This window comes from Drosophila arizonae, chromosome X, assembly GCF_054131065.1.
Source record: "Drosophila arizonae isolate 15081-1271.41 chromosome X, UAZ_ARI_1.0, whole genome shotgun sequence".
In the NCBI taxonomy this organism is placed as follows: Eukaryota; Metazoa; Arthropoda; class Insecta; order Diptera; family Drosophilidae; genus Drosophila; species Drosophila arizonae.
The window spans coordinates 30,290,636-30,308,016 of record NC_142927.1 but is presented as its reverse complement, the minus strand read 5'-3'; the positions used below and the strand labels follow the sequence as shown (position 1 = coordinate 30,308,016).

Below are 17,381 nucleotides of genomic sequence, written 5' to 3'. Positions count from 1 at the left end.
GGCTTAGCCATTCTACGAATTTATTATACCTGCATTTTTCGCTCTTACCTTTTTTCACCTAGACTGTTTCGTCTCTTCTCTAATAGCTTTCATTCGGCTGCTGCCACATCGACACATTGTCATAATTTTATTTTATGCATCTGTGTGTGTGTGTGTGTGTGTATTGATACATATGCACTCCTACTCCCATCTCTGGCTTTTTCCCTATTTCTTTTTTCTCTCTTTTTTTTGGGTCACAGAATCCAGCAAAATGGGCGCCAGAATTTCCAGTTTTCTTCTTAAAGCCGAAAAAGAAGTTACTTAGTACTAACTTGTATGCTAACACACATACATACACACACACACACATACATTGAGAGAGCCAAACGCCAACATTCCAAAGCCATGAATTCGTTGTATAAAACGAAATCAATACAAAGAGGAGAGCACAAAACGCTAGGCAAAGTGTAAAAGAGAACGAGAGACGGAGGGTGAGAGAGAGAGATGCAGAGAGTGAGACATAGAGAGAGGGGGGCAGAGAGTGAGAGCAAAGCTGTGCTTGTCTATTGCCCACAGTCCACATGCCAGGTGTGAGCGTAGGCGTCGGGCTTGTGGGCACAAGGAGGCTGTGGGGGGGGGGGGGGAGTTATTTGTATGGCAGGAGAAGGCGAGGTGCGCCGGCGGTCGAGGCGGGAACGATTGGCGGCTGTCTGTTTGCTAGCTGGGTCAGCATCCGAAATCCGGTAAGGCAAGTTTCTTGACGTCGAGCTGCGAGTCAATTGTGTGAGTTGCTTTACGATTTTACACGCGCTCGTGATGCTGGCTACAATTGAGCGCTTACACACATACACACACACACACACACACACACACACACACACACACACACGCGCGTAGTTGGGCAGCCATGTGCTGCGATGTGTAAAAGTCATTGCCTCAAAAGCAAACCGAAGTGTTCTTCAGTTGCCCATAAAATTGCATTGCCACACACACACACACACACACACACACACAGCTGAAGGGCAACACCAAGAGACATAGAGAATAAGAGAGAGAGAGAGAGAGAGAGAGAGAGAGGAGGCTGTGGGAAGAGGGGCGTGGTTGGCTGCATATGCAGCTCCAAGAGCTCTTAGCTTGACCCCAAAGTCCAACCGCAGCTGCTGCTGCTGCGGCAACAGCTGATAAGCTACAAGATGTGAATACTTGGGGGCGTGGTCGGTGGGCGGCTGGTCGACAGGTAAATGAAAGTAGCGGCGTTATGCTACCAACTGCTTCGTACTCGCGCGCACCTAAAGTATCACAAAAACTCTGCTCGACTTAAGCTTTTCCGTTTTTACTAAAATATATATGTAAATATGTATGTATACACATATATATATTTATAACTGTGCCAAGTAACCGCATATACCCCTTCTGGGTGCCTCGAACGCGCAAACTAAACCCAAAACAAACGCAATTTCAACAAAATAACAAAGTTTTTGGATTCAACTTTCGCCTCGAATATCATCCCAAGTTAAAATTTATATAAAAAGAGCGAAAGAAAGAGGGGCAGAGACGAGAGAGCGAGAGAGGGAAAGAAAGGAGGAGACTAAAAGTTTATCTATTTGGTTGTTGACACCTGATGCCACGAATACCTGGAACTATATAGTTCTATTAATTAAACATCATCTGAAGTTATGAAGTTGTTTCCCCTGTTCTCATTTAACTGAAACGGAATGAAATTAATCTACAATATAACTTGAAATCTAACCACGAATCCGAAATACCCTTTAAATCATAACAGTCTTTGACAACATAATACAGTCGTGTACCGATAATTCGAAATGACAAGAGGATCAGCTTTGATTTACACAGAAATTCAAATTATCGACAATTATCGAGTTCTATTGGAGATCATAATAGTCCCGTGATTCATTTGACAAATATTGTAACTTTACAGCCTCCAATGATTCCCAAAAATTTTTTCAACTGGTTATGGAATTGTTTAAATATTATTATCAGAAATGTTCATTTTTTATACCCAGACTCCACAAAGTATATATATTCTTGATTAGGGCGACGAGCTGAGTTGATTTAGCCCTGTCCGTCCGTCCATCTGTCCGTCTGTCAGTATGTTTGAACGCGTCGATTTCGGAAGATACAAGAGATAGAGACCTCAATTTTTTTGTTAAATGGCCGTGTATACCACGCGGATATCAAGTAATGCTTTAAAAATCGATAGCTCCTATTGGTAATTTTTTATCGATAAAAAACCTTATCGAAAATTAGTTATAAAATTATATCTCCTACAACATTAAAGTTAAAGTCTCCAAATTTCATAATTTAATAATAATATAATGTATACTTATATGCACTTTATACAATTTCGGTTTTTGTTAAAAATTTACCCCCCACCCCTATATCCACCGCCTCACTTACGTATTTGAAAAAGGCATATTTCAAATACTAGAGACTTGTGCTTTTGCAAATATATGTATATCCGTGTCCACGAAAAAGTTATTAAACAACAGTTATCTGTGCGTGTGTGTGTGTGTGCTCGAAGGGTTCAGGGGATCTCGTAGTCGAGCATCTCTCTCTCTTAATCACATTAGAATCGCTTTATTCCATATTATTTGCATTAACAAATTAGTTCAATGAGAGTATCTCTAGAATCATGTAAGCATTAATAAATCGCAAAATATAGAATAATAAAAATAAATCAACGGAAAAGGTTAACTTATTATGAAATATATTTATTTAATATGAAACTTATGTATTATTATGTAGTTGATTGATAATTTTGTTAATGCAAAGCAATAAATTCGCTTCATTTAAATTTATATTTCTACATACATATGTACATATGTATATACATATAAAAATATTAATATTTATATTGAATATGCGAATGCAACGTCTCATTGGCCCTTTGTTGCCCTTTTCACTCTTTATGCTTTGCTTTATTCCCCCCCCCCCCCCTTTCCTTCATCATCCCTCGTCGTACACTTTAAACGATTCGAATACAATGCAATTTCTTGTGCTTCCGCAATTGCTTCAACTTGCTTTTTTTCCGAGCTGTTTTGTTTTCATTTGTTCTTCTTTTTTCCTTTTTTGTATCTGCTACTAGCTGCAGTTGTTGTTGTTCTTGTGCTTTTTGTTGGTGTCGTTCTACCTGCTGTCGGTTCTTTGCGTTCTCTCTTTGCACGCTCTTAAGCTGGCTGCGCGCAATCCCGCTCTTGCTCTCTCTCTCTCTCTCTCTCTGTCGCTCTTATTTTGGGCCATTTACCGTTCTAAGCATGCAAGCGCATTTTGTAAAGTACCCTGCAAAAGCCCCGCTAGGGGCGCTGCACGGCCAAATAACAGCTGTGCAACTGTCGAGCGCGTGCAGCAGACAGCTTCATTTGTTCACTGTTAATGAATATAATTATGAAAGTTGGGAGTTTTATTACATCGTTAAATCGGACATTGACAGTGCCATTTATTTGTATCTAATGTTTTGTTTCTGCTAATTCCCGTTAGTCATTACCTGCCCTGATCCTAATGCAGTAAGCAAGGCAGCTTAGTTTATTGTTTTTATACCCTGAACCCATTGAAAATGGGAAACCAGGGTATAATGATTTTGTGAAAAAGTATGTAACGGGCAGAAGCAGGCGTGGCAGACCCCACAAAGTATATATATTCTTGATCAGCTTGACGAGCTGAGTCGATATAGCCCTGTCCGTCTGTCCGTCCGTCCGACCGTATGAGTGTGTCGATCTCAGAAGTTATAAGAGCTAGAGAGCTGAAATTTGGCATGCATACTCGTGTGTACCATACGCAGTACGAGTTTGCTTTATTTTTTCGATAGCTCATCCGATAACTTTTGTATCGATAATAATCGAAAAATTGATTTTGTTTCAGCCTAATTTAAACACTTTTAGGCCTAGAGACTTCAGATTTACTGCGTATATACAGTTGATCGATACAAATTTTGCAATTTACAGATTTTGGATACCACGCCCCCTTCACCCTCAATTTTTAAAAAACGCATTTCAAGTACTAGATACTTGTGCTTTGGAATGTACACACATTTTAACCATGATCACGCTCTGAATGTTTTATTAAGATTGTATGCCTACAAAAGAAATTATTCAACAAATAAATTCTCATAATATTGCCCACGCTGCAGCGCAACCTAAGCGCAGTCGCTACTAACTGCGCAGTCAGCAGAGCGCGTGATTGTACGTGCGTGTGTATGCATGTGTGCAGAAAAGAAGTGCAGAATGAGTAGAATATCAGCTTAGAGGGTTCAGGGTATCTCCTAGTCGAGCAGTCTCGACTAGAGCCTTCTTAGTTGTTTTTTGCTACTTTTAAGATCTTATTCGCTTGCTGATTGAGCACTAGAAACTCGCAATTTTTATGATAATTGGCTGCGGCTAGATCATTTGGAAGCCAATTTTATGGGTAGAGTGAAGGTGTTGTTGTTGGTGTTGTAGTCGGAGTCGGAAACGTTTTTAGATTGTGGGAAACGGAACTAAATGAGCGGGAAACGCGAAGTTGACAGTGAAAGTGAAGCACGGGAGAAGGCAGAACGTTGAAGAGGTAAAAAAAGAGTTATGTGGGGCTGGCAGTGGGCGGTGGGTGGTGTGTGTAAAGAGGCGAATGCAATTGAAAGACGTCACTCGAATAACTAAAGAGCAGCAAAGAAAAGCAAGTGTGAGGCAATCAAGCGAGCAAATAAATAAACAAACGTGAGACAATGCGCACCTGAGCAATAACAGCAGCAATGAGAACCACGACAACAATGACAACTACAGAAAGAAAAGAAAACAACAAAAACGAAGCTATAAGCGAAACGAGAAGAACGAGCGAACGAGGAAAGTGGGGGCCGGCTCGGTCGGGGTAGGGGAGGGACTTAGCAAAAGAACAACTCTGAACAACTGAAACTGAAAATGCCAACAACGCTGACAATCATCAGGGTCGTCATCATCAACTCGAAATGAATTCAATTTAAAAAGTTGAAAGTGCTTAAAAGGTAAACACACACACACACACACACATAGAGAGTGAACAAGAGAGATAGAGAGAGGGAGAGCGAGAGGGATAGGGAGAGTCAGTGTACCCTTTCTCGCTCTCTGCCCTCACACTGTTTGGCTTCATCTAGCTGGCATGGCACTCGCTCTCGTACTCTGTGTCGTGGCATAATAAAGGCATTTAATACTGCGACCGTCCATCAGCTAACGGCTGCCTCTGCCCGCCCCATTCCGCAGACGCCCACCCAGTTACCTGTGCCCCGCGCCCTATTGTCATGTCACAGAGCCAATGGCAATGCTAACAATTAAACAATTTCTTGTTTGTGTTGTGCTGCTGCCTGATAAGCGAACTGATAAGGGGCACTCGCCTCGACACACACACATGCACACACTTACATATATCTCAATGTGTGTATGCGGCGCACAGGTAATGTTTGTTGGGGGCTATCAAACAGTCAAATCTGTTTAGCACACATTGATATGCGCACCTGGCTTGAGGATGAGCAGGTGAGCCAGAGATTGGAGCCAGTTGACAGTTTTTGTTCTGCTTCTCTTTCCTAGTTTTTAAATGCTGCATCAATTAGTCAAGTCAAACAAACTCGCACGATTTTCGCTAGAGGGCGCTTCGGCCCAATTCATTCGGGTTAGGCCAATGCGGAAAGTAGGTTAAGCAAATACGCCGAAGGGCATTCAATTAAAACTAAACAACAACAAAATGGCGAACAAATTATAATTATTATGGAGTAATTAAATATGAATATATTATGAATATTTCAAATTAATATTATTATATTTGTTTGTCTATTTAAGTAATATCACAAAGTATTGTGGATAGTAAATTAAAATAACATGAATTAAGAGTTTCAACTAATTACAGAGGTTTGAAGAATTTTAATTTTCAATTAATTTTTTTTTATTTGTTTGGAATGAATTGAGTGACTGATTGAGTGTCCCTTTTAAGATCTATTCCTTTAAAGTTTTGACTTCCTAGTCTTAGAAGAGTCCAGGGAGTTTTAAAAGTTCCTTACTAACAAAAAAAAAAAAAAAAAAAAAAAAAAAGAAACGTAAAAGAATGAGAACGTGCTCCAGCGATTCTCGAGCGACTCAAATGAACGAAAACTTTGACTGCGATTTTTTTTGTTTTCCATTTTCCAATAAGAAAATGCTTTTGATACGTGAATTTAAGTTAGTTTCAAATTTAAATATTTAAGAAGCGTAATGTAGTGCAAATATCGAACTACAAATACTTGATTTTATTTATAATAAGAAGGAAATATTGATAATAGAAAACTTAAAAGAATATAAATGGAAATGCGTAAATTTAATGTTATGTTTATTTAATAATTGAAAATCTCTAAAGAATTTATATTAAATCCAATAAATATAGTACTTTTAGTATGTACATATATGTACATATATGTATATACCTATACCTTGAAGACCTAAAAGACCAGTAAGCAAGGCATTCTGTGGATAGGTCTGTATATCAAATTAAACAAATATTTAAGAAATCTTACTGCAAAAAAAAAAAAAAAAAAAAAAAAAAAAAAAAAAACAAGCAACCCATCTTATCTCTGCGATAAAGCTGATGCTGTCATTTAAAAAAGAAACTTATGTACAGATAATCGTTGCTATTTTTAAGAAAATGCGAACGCCTAGCAAACATTAGATTAGATTTACGACCATATATGGCTAGTGCTTTATTGTAAGCGTTGCTTGATATGAATTCATCAAAGGTATTGTAACTGAAATTATTATCGAGCATTATTGAGTAATACTATCGTTTGCTACATATACAAATACATACATATAGCCTATATATGCATTTACATAAATATTTTGTTAATATATTGACCACGAATTTTGTATACATTAAAGATACTTTAATATTATCAAACAGCTTAACTTATGTATATAACCTTAACTTATGTAAACTTATGTATATAAAGCATAAACGAGGAAGGGAGAGAGATAGCGCAAGGTAGTAAAAGAGCGAGACAGAGATAGAGAGGAACAGAAAAGCAGATTTATATTTTTGCCATTTCTTATCTATGCGTAAACAGTAAAAACAAATAAATCTGTCAAAAAGACAAAAAAGCTTAGAGAAAAAGTCGCAAGGACAGACAAAGATACAAAGATAAATAGAGGGAGGGAGCGAGACAGAGAGAGCAAAAGCATTTAATGTGGATTACGTGAGACATAAACGAAACTAATTTTTTGTCGACTTTCTTATGGCAAACGAAAGTCAATGCATAACAGACCAAAATTTCCATATTACTTTCCATTTTCGGCACACACACACACACACACACACAGAAAAAACTGAAAAATGTGCGATATATGTATTATAATTAACTGTTCACACACACACACAGAGCAGAAATGCAGCCGCGCTAACTGTTCCCAGTAACAGTTTCTGTTCTCTCTCTCTGTGGCCGGCGACCGCTGGTTGCTGCAAAAAGTTCACGGCCCAGCGCTGGTCATGGGCAGCAGCCCAGACTGGCCACCCAGCCACGCCCACACCGTCCTATAGAGTCGCCTGCCAGCAGCCTCGGAAATGCGATACATCATTTTGCGGTTACATAACCCGCGCACATGCTACGTAGATAAAATATAGAAGAAGCACAACAAAAAATTGAGAGAGCGAAAAAAAAAACAAAGCATAAGAAAAAAAAAAAAAACAAAGAATTGGAAGAGCCGCAGATAAAGCAAAGTACGAGTATAAAAACGAAATCTTGCACCAAACGAGTTTCACAAAACAGCAACAAAAGCGATGCTGAAAAATGGCTAACAGCAACAGCAACAGAAAAAGCAGCAGCAACAACAAATACCACAGCAATAATAATAATAACAACAACAACAGTTACAGCAACATCAGAAGAAGAGGAGAAAGAAGCAACAGCAGCAGCAGCAGAACAGCAACAGCTATAAAGCTGAGAAAAGAATGTTAAAATAATGATACTCACACACACACGCACACACACACACAAGTAACTACATACATTATGTGCGCGTGTGTGTGTGGGTGTGTATGCATTTAATAGTGTATATTATAGTATAAGCAAGAATATGCTAGAAGTAGCGGGATAGAGCGAGGGCTGTTTAAAGGTTAAGAGTGAGAGAGGCAGAGGATTGTATGGATAGAGCAAGCGAAAGGGAGAGAGACGATAACAAGAGTAGTAGTAGATATATCGACATAAAAAGGGATCTATTGAGACAGAGCGAAATATACATACATATGTATGTATATATAGGCTACAGAAAAGGAAGAAGATACGGATAGAGGAGCCTCCAGAGCTTGCGAAAGAAATTGAGGAAATCAAGTAAGAATGCTCTAGCTGAGACTGCTCGACTAGGAGATACCCTGAACCCTCCAAGCTGATATTCTAATCATTCTGCACTTCTTTTATGCAAACATACAAACACATGCATCCAGGCGCACGTATAACAACGCGCTCTGCTAACGGCGCAGTAAGCAGCGACTGCGCTGGGCAATATACGAATTTATTTGTTGAATAATTTCATTTCTAGACGTACAATCTTAATGAAACTTTCAGAACGTTATCATAATGTTCAAATGTATGTACATTCCAAAGTACTTAAAATGCGTTTTTTACAAATTGGTGACGATGGGGGCGTGGTATCCAAAATCTGTAAATTACAAAATGTTTGTATTCATCATATGTATATACGCAGTAAATCGGAAGTCTCCAGGTCTAATAGTATTCCAATGAAGCTGAAAAAAACAAAATCATTTTTTCGATTATTCTCGATACAAAAGTTATCGGATGAGTTATCGAAAAAATAAAGCAAACTCGTACTGCGTATGGTACATACGAGTATGCATGCCAAATTTCAGCTCTTTAGCTCTTATATATAAGATCGACACACTCATACGGCCGGACGGACAGACGGACAGGGCTATATCGACTCAGCTCGCCGTGCTGATCAAGAATATATATACTTTGTGGGGTCTGCCACGCCTCCTTCTGCCCGTTACATACTTTTTCACAAAACCATTATGCTAACATTGACTGGTACTCAAAATAATAAATACATTGAGTATATATATATGTATGTATGTTCTAACAGAGCAACCATCAAAAGGAAAACGATTTACAGAGATTAGAAAGTTTAGTTTTCAAATTAAATATTGTATATATACTACGAGTATAAAAAGAAATGATGATGTGATAAACAGAAAATATTGACAGATATAAAAGTGAAAACTCTTTATATAGCACATCTTTAGTTAAATTATTTACATATATGTATGTATGTATGTGTGCGCAAGAGTTGAAAAAAAGCTAGACGAGCTAAGATTGTAAAATTTGTGTTAAATATGAAAGTAAATAATTTCTAAAATATATGTAAATTTTAAAATATGTATCTGAAGGGTTGGGCAAAACATAAATTTTTTACTTTTGTAAATTTAAAAATGCTATCAAAATCTATTAAAATAAAAAAGTTTAATGAGATAAGAAATATACATGGTCCGTTTCAAAGCGAACGAGACTGCAATAAAAATGTTGTTAGTGGCGCCTTCTGGGGATACGTTGGATAGTTAGATCCTACCCGTCCAAAGTGGCATTAAATTTGTGTCAGCGGTACAAAAATGAGTTTCTTTCAAAGATCTACAAAGATCTATATTATCTATAGATTAAAATTTTGATTTTATAGTGAAATATTTATGATGAATGTATATAGATTAAAATCTTTATTTATAATGTATAACAAAGTAGTTACTATGGCATGTACTGCAGATACTATACTATATGTCTCTATACCTGAAGATCTATTTTTATTTTTGTATATTTCTCTATATATATATATTTATTCCTAAATTAATAGCTTGCCATTGTTGTTGAAGTTAAGACTTATGTAAATGGGCAAAATTGTAAGGGACACCTGAATAAGATTCAGAATATATGTACATTTTAACGATGGGAAAACACCTATAAGAACAATTGAAAACAATGGCAGAAATAATTCAAAATTTTGACACGTAAAACACGTGAGTGTAAAAAACAGACAAAACTAGCCGAGATTATAGTGAATCGAATCGAAAGAATTCCATTTCGACGAATTCGCATTTGATGTCATGCGCGAAAATTTCGAATATATATACATGCATACATACATATATACTATATGTAGATTCGTTAGCATTGTAATATTAATATTTTAATGGCCAATTAGTGTGTGAGCGCAAGTCGAAGCGAGTTCGCAACATATTAAAAAGGTTGATGCGGGCCAGACACAAAGCTCAGGTATCACGTATACGACGTGCCAGCCGCGCTGTAGGTGCAGGCACTGAGGTCGGGGGCGGGGCCGATGGCGTGGGCGTTGGCGTTGGCGCTAGTATAGGCAAGTCCAGCTGGGGGCAAATAGGGAAATAAACACAAGTAATTATATACAAAATACAAACACACACCGACACATACACAGACAGGGAGACACAAACAGAGAATTGAAGCGAAAGAGATTCACATATTTACATTGAACACACGACAGAAAAACTTTAACTATGAAATATGAGATGATCAAAACAATTCTCCTTACTAGATTTGCAGAGTGAAAATGAGCTTGTTCTAAAAGAGCCCTATGAGTACCTCGTATCTCTCATAAATTGGAATATATACTCTATGAGGGCTTAAGTAAAATGTACATAAATACAATATACATTCTTCCAGAAAGAATCTCATTTGCTATATATTTCTCAACCCATATTAATAATTGTATATTGACAGCATGTCAGAAAGTATTTATTATATGAGTGCATGAGTGTATTAATAGAATGTATATAATATTCATACTCTCATATTCATGTTCAATATATAAATAGATCATTTTCACAATAGCCTTGCCCAACAATCAACATGCCTCTTTTGTGAATTGTCAAATAATACAGAGCATAATAAATAAATAGTAAAAATCACACGATTCAACGCCAAATAAATACGAATAATAAATGCAATTGGGATTTGGTAAATTGAGTAAACAGAAAGCCTTTCAATTGCGACTGTTTGACAGACAATAATATGGTATATATGTATGTATACAGATGATATAAGAAGTGCTTAAATAGCGTGTAAATTCTGCTACATGAATGAGTATTTTAGCCCAGTCTTAACTCAGAGTCCAGTAGAATTCGCTAGTCAATAGAAGTAGTAAATAGTAGTAGTATGTAGTATTAATAGTACTAGTAGTAATTGTAGTTGCAGTGGTAGTAGTAGTAGCAGTAGTAGTTGTTGTTATAGTTGATGTAGTGGTAGTAGTTGTTGTTGTAGTTGGCGCAGTAGTAGTAGTTGTTGTAGTTGGCGCAGTAGTAGTAGTTGTTGTAGTTGGCGCAGTAGTAGTAGTTGTTGTTGTTGTAGTAGTAGTAGCAGTACTAGTAGTACTTGTTGTAGTAGTAGTAGTAGCAGTACTAGTAGTATTTGTTGTAGTAGTAGTAGTAGCAGTACTATTAGTATTTGTTGTAGTAGTAGTACTAGTAATATTTGTTGTAGTAGTAATAGTACTCAATAGGAGTAGCAGTACTCGTAGTATTTATTGTAGTAGTAATCGTACTCAATAGGAGTAGTAGTAGTGCAGTAGTAGTAGCAGTACTAGTAGTATTTATTGTAGTAGTAATAGTACTCAATAGGAGTAGTAGTAGTGCAATAGTAGTAGCAGTACTAGTAGTATTTATTGTAGTAGTAATAGTACTCAATAGGAGTAGTAGTAGTGCAATAGTAGTAGCAGTACTAGTAGTATTTATTGTAGTAGTAATAGTACTCAATAGGAGTAGTAGTAGTGCAATAGTAGTAACAGTACTAGTAGTATTTATTGTAGTAGTAATAGTACTCAATAGGAGTAGTAGTAGTGCAGTAGTATGAGTCAATAGGAGTAAGTAGTAGCAGTAGTAGTAGTTAATAAGAGTAGTAGTTAATGTCCTATTGACTAATGTCAATAGGAGTAGTAGTAATAGCAGTAGTAGTAGTTAATAAGTGGAGTAGTAGTAGCAGTAATAGTAGTCAATAGGAATTCTAACAGTAGTAGTAGTAGAAGTAGTATTAGTCAATAGGAGCAGTAGTAATAGTCAATAGAAGTACTAGTAGTAACAGTAGTGAATAGTAGTTACCGTTTCGCTGTTGGTGTTCTCATTGTTGTTGTTGCTGCATGTCTGTATGTATGTATGTCTGTATGTTTATGCAGTTGCAATTAGAGAGCACTTTAGTTTATTGTTTATCGATTTGTTGGGCCAATTAAAGCCCTGCAGCTGTTCGCGTTTTGATTTCAGCCCGCTCCACAGTTGCAAATGTGTGTGTCTAAGGCAACACACACATACATATGTGGCGGCGCAGCCATAGACACGCACATCAATGGACTGTCTGTAGTGACAGTGATGACAATGACGATGAGCTATCCAATTTGTGTGGAGAGCAGTCGATGTGGCCCTTTAGCGCCATTAATTGCTAATTAAGGTTAATAACCTGGCACCAATGGCCAATGGCCAATGGCCAATGGCTGATGGACGGTGGACAATGGGCAGACGCGGGCCGCAGAGAGTTAACAGCTTTAACTGGCCAAGTTAAACAGTTGCATGCTCAGCGCGTCCCCAGATGCACTCGACATGGACGTGGACATGGACATGGACATGAACTCAATCGCCTTGCAGATGACAAGGCGCGTCATGCGAGCTGGCAGGCTTCGCAATATGCATACGCACACACACGCACCCACCCACACACCCACACGCCCACTAACGCACACACACACACACATGCAGACAAGCAAATGAGATTAAAAGTCAAAGCATGGCTGCCAGTGCCAGCTGCGCCTGTGGAGGTTCAACGACATATGACGCAGCGGCGCCTAATTGGATTTGCAACTGCGAGTGGCCGCAGCCCGTAGGCGTATGGGCGTATGGGCGGGGATGTGGGGCGTGGCATGGCAGAGAGCACGACCTAGAGCCAAGATTGAGCAACTACTGCCCCATGGCTGCGTCATGCTCTGGGCGCTGCATCCGCATGCTGGCCGCCCCTTGATGCAATCAACAGCCCAAAAAATCCTTAACTAAACAAAAAATAACAAAAAACGGCTCGACTGTGCAATACCCGCTCTCTTTATCACGCGCAACCGACAAGAGCTGTAAAATGTGCTTGGACTCTCGTGTGCGCAGCTAAAACATATCCTGTAAATATGTTTATCTTATCGATAACTGTATCGATATATTAGCTATCGGCTGTCAAATGATATAATTAATAATATTTGAATTAGTAGAAAATAAATTTGAAATATTTGAAATTAGTGTTCTCCGATTTGATATATCAATGTATTTTCAGATATTCGTATAGTTATCGATAGTTATCGAATTACATTTTTTATCCAGAAATTCAAAGGAGCAATATGCTACGCCAACATCCATCAAATTGTAGTTGAAAGCCTTTCGAATATGTATCGATAACTTTTCGTATCAATTACCTTATGCATGCCGTAAAATTTTTGCCCTTTTTTTCTGTATTACAGGGTATACAAAATGCAAGGGCGTCAAAATGAAATTAAAGCCGAGGCTGCGCTGACGACGTGTTGAAGGCTAAATGGGCGCGTGGGCGTATGGCGCAAGGGCGTTTAGGCGTTGGGCTATGTGGGCGTGCCAAGCTGCAGCTGAAAAGCAATAAAAGTGACAGCTAAAGTTGAGTGCGGGCAAAAGTAATGCTTGGCAGCGTCAAGGCGGATGGCTGGATGCTTGGATAGCTGGGCGGCTGGGTGATTGTGTGGTTGGGTGGTTGGGTGGTTGGGCTCTCTCGAGGTCTGGCAGAGACGTTGGTGCTGACAACACCAAACCGAATTTTAAAAGTAAAACTTTTCCTCTTCCACACAATAGTTGGAAAAATTCCTTTGCCATTTGCTCGGCAAACTTCTGGTGATTTAAAGAGCAGAGAAATCAATCCATGAAAGCAAAGTGTCCAAGTCCTATGCCGCACGAAAGTTCAGTATCTTACGCATTCCTCATACGCATCATCAGCTCAACTAATGGAGCTCAATTCGCATGAAAACTCTTAAGCAATTCACAATGAATTCGCAATAGGCCAAAGTAAACACAGACTTCACATGAAGCACATGAGTATTAATATCTTTAGATATAGATCCTGTACAGATTTCAGAAAATGTAAGAGCTAGAGACTTCAATATTTTTTTAATGTCCCTATATACTGCGCGGATATCGAGTTTATCACAAAAAATCGATCATTCATCCCGTTATTTTTTATCGATAACAAACCTTATCGAAAATCAGTCCGGCCCGTCACCCCTAAGTTTTTAGAAAGCGTATTTCAAATACTAGAGACTTGTGCTTTTGGCAAATATATGTATATCCATGTTATGATCATAATCTGAAAGTTTCATGAAGATCGTATGTCCACAAAATCACAGGGATTAAACAATTAAGTTCTCATAGTAAGTGTGTGTGTGTGTGTGTGTGTGTGTGTTTGTGCGTGTGTGTGTTTGTGTTTGTTCGTGTGTGTGTGTATGCGTGTGTGTGTGTGCGTGTGTCTTGTCTAAGCAGAAAGACGCGAAAGTGATTGAAATAGTTATTGCTCGAAGTGTTCAGGGGATCTCGTAGTCGAGCAGTCTCGCTAGAGCTTTCTTACTTGTTTAAAGATATGAATCTACTCTACTGATTCTGAAACATATTAATCAAGCTTCAAATAACTTTTTTTTATTTCGATAATATTTGTGAATTAGTTTTATTATCCTCGAATCGTTTCAATTTGATGTTTATTACTTATTAGAATGAAAGCTTATTTCTATTAACTGATTGATGCTATTATATTTTGATATCCGACAAGTCTCTGCATGTGTGAAGTATTACATTAGTTTTTATACCCTGAACCCATTGAAAATGGGAAATCAGGGTATAATGGTTTTGTGAAAAAGTATGTAACGGGCAGAAGGAGGCGTGGCAGACCCCACAAAGTATATATATTCTTGATCAGCGTGACGAGCTGAGTCGATATAGCCCTGTCCGTCTGTCCGTCCGTCCGTCCGTCCGTCCGTCCGTCCGTCCGTCCGTCCGTCCGTCCGTCCGTCCGTCCGTCCGTATGAGTGCGTCGATCTCAGAAGCTATAAGAGCTAGAGAGCTGAAATTTGGCATGCATACTCGTGTGTACCATACGCAGTACGAGTTTGCTTTATTTTTTCGATAAATCGTCCGATAACTTTTTTATCGAGAATAATCGAAAAATTGATTTTGTTTTTTTAGCCTAATTTGAACATTTTTAAACCTGGAGTCTTCAAATTTGCGTTGTATATAAAGTTAATAGATACAAAGATTTTGTAATTTACAGATTTTGGATACCACGCCCCCTTCTCCCCCAATTTGTAAAAAACGCATTTCAAGTACTAGAGACTTGTGCTTTGGAATGTACATACATATTTACCATATGATTACCTTCTGAAAGTTTCATTAAGATCGTATGTCTACAAAAGAAATTATTCTACAAATAAATTCTCATAATATTGCCCACACTGCAGCGCAGCCCAAGCGCAGTCGCTGCTTACTGCGCAGTTAGCAGAGCGCAGGCTTATGCGTGCGTGTGGATGCATCTGTATGTATGTGTGCATAAAAGAAGTGCAGAATGATTAGAATATCAGCTTAGAGGGTTCAGGGTATCTCCTAGTCGAGCAGTCTCGACTAGAGTCTTCTTACTTGTTGGAAATAGCCGTTCTCTTCCATCCGGGTATGAATGCAATTCCATTCCATTTCGTTGCTATTGAAACTAGGGAAGTGAGATTTCTTGCATATAATCATGGAAACCATTTTTTATAAGATTTTCCAGATACGCTCTAATGGTGGCGTGAGAAGTCGTAAAATCTATTATAACAGAAGCACGCTTATGTCAAGTGCTAGAGATTTCGCATGTGGAACATATCATCGCACTGATAGTCCAAGTCTAAATAATATTGTGCTTAACTCTACTCTACTGATTTATTATAATTTAGTATATATGCTTGAAGACTCTTGAAGACTTGTGCAATCAGCTAAAGCTAGACTCTGGTCTCTAGACTAAATTAAGAAGTTGCGATAAATTCAGTTTTGGCTAGCATTTATTTTAGACGTTTTACACTTAATCGGATATAAGGAAACCTATATCTTAAAGTCTGACTTTGAAGAGATCCGCTGTATTCCTTATCGATTGTCCTCCATTGCATCATTAGAGCATTTCAAGATTCTGTCAGCATTTGCTTAGCTGGAGGAAAATCAGTTTCATGCGTTGCTTAGATAAGTTATTGGCAGCTATGGCAGGTGCCTGGCAGAACGAGCTCAAATTAGGTTTTTATCCAATGAGATGTGTGCGACATTTGATTTTCCAGCTGGTTAAATCAAGAGCAACGCATTTAACTATGCAAATGACAGGGACTTGCCCGAGGGAACAGCCCAGTTGCCCCGTTCCTTTCCCTTCCCCTTCCCCTTCCCCTTTCCCCGTCCCACAGTCAGGTTCCCTCTTCGCCTCTCATTTTGGCTATGCATATCCATTTCTACTCAATCAGCTGGCATGCAAAGTAAATACATATGTACATACATATATAGATGATATTGACTCTGCCACGCCCACACGCCCATTCGCCCAATCGACTTTAAAGTGCATTATTCGCCCACATTGGCGTACTCATGAGATTACCATATAAATAATATTCAACTGACTTCTGAGTAACTGTGTACGTGTGTTGTTCTGTGCATGCGTGAGTGTGCGTGTGCATGTGTGTGTGTGAGAGAATACATAGTATCATCTAGCAATTTGTATTGTTCGATTTGTTTGACTCGTATGCCGAACGTCAAGCGGAAATGCCTTATTAATGAACATGTTTCGCCACATATTCACCCAGCCACTCACTCACTCTCCTCTCTCTCTCTCTCTCTCTCTCTCTGACTCCCTTTTTCTCCCTCTGTATGCAGAGAGAGACAGACGCAATTTGTATTGCCTACAGTGCACTCAACGCTGTTCAAGTCGCGCACAGTAATGGCCAAAATATTGTTTACGCCCGCTTTCACTAGGCACACACGAGTATTACATTTCTTATAATGATGTATATATACATACATATTGATATATTGATATGCTCATAAATCCATAATTCTGTTTTTGTCTATACGAAATATATATATCATATCTTTGGATCAATTAATTTCCATTTGAATTTTACTTCTTTGGTCTATATCTATTTATAATTCGATGAAAAACAAAAAATTTCATATTTATCGCATATTGCGGATCTCGTTAAGTTTTATTTGAATTTTAGGTTTCCTTTTGCCGTTCGCCGTTCGCCGTTCGGCTGTCCAATTCCTGTCAAACTTTATTACAGTCATTTCACTTTGGCGTTTGATGTGATTGCAATACGAATGGGTTTCCGTTACGATTACAGTTT

At 38.4% G+C, this 17,381-nt stretch overlaps 1 protein-coding gene across 9 annotated transcripts in view; it reads left to right on the top strand.

Annotated features, from left to right (window-relative positions):
* sdt (MAGUK p55 family member stardust) overlaps positions 1–17,381 on the top strand; it is an 84,601-nt gene that overhangs the window by 21,714 nt on the left and 45,506 nt on the right. The window lies entirely within an intron of this gene.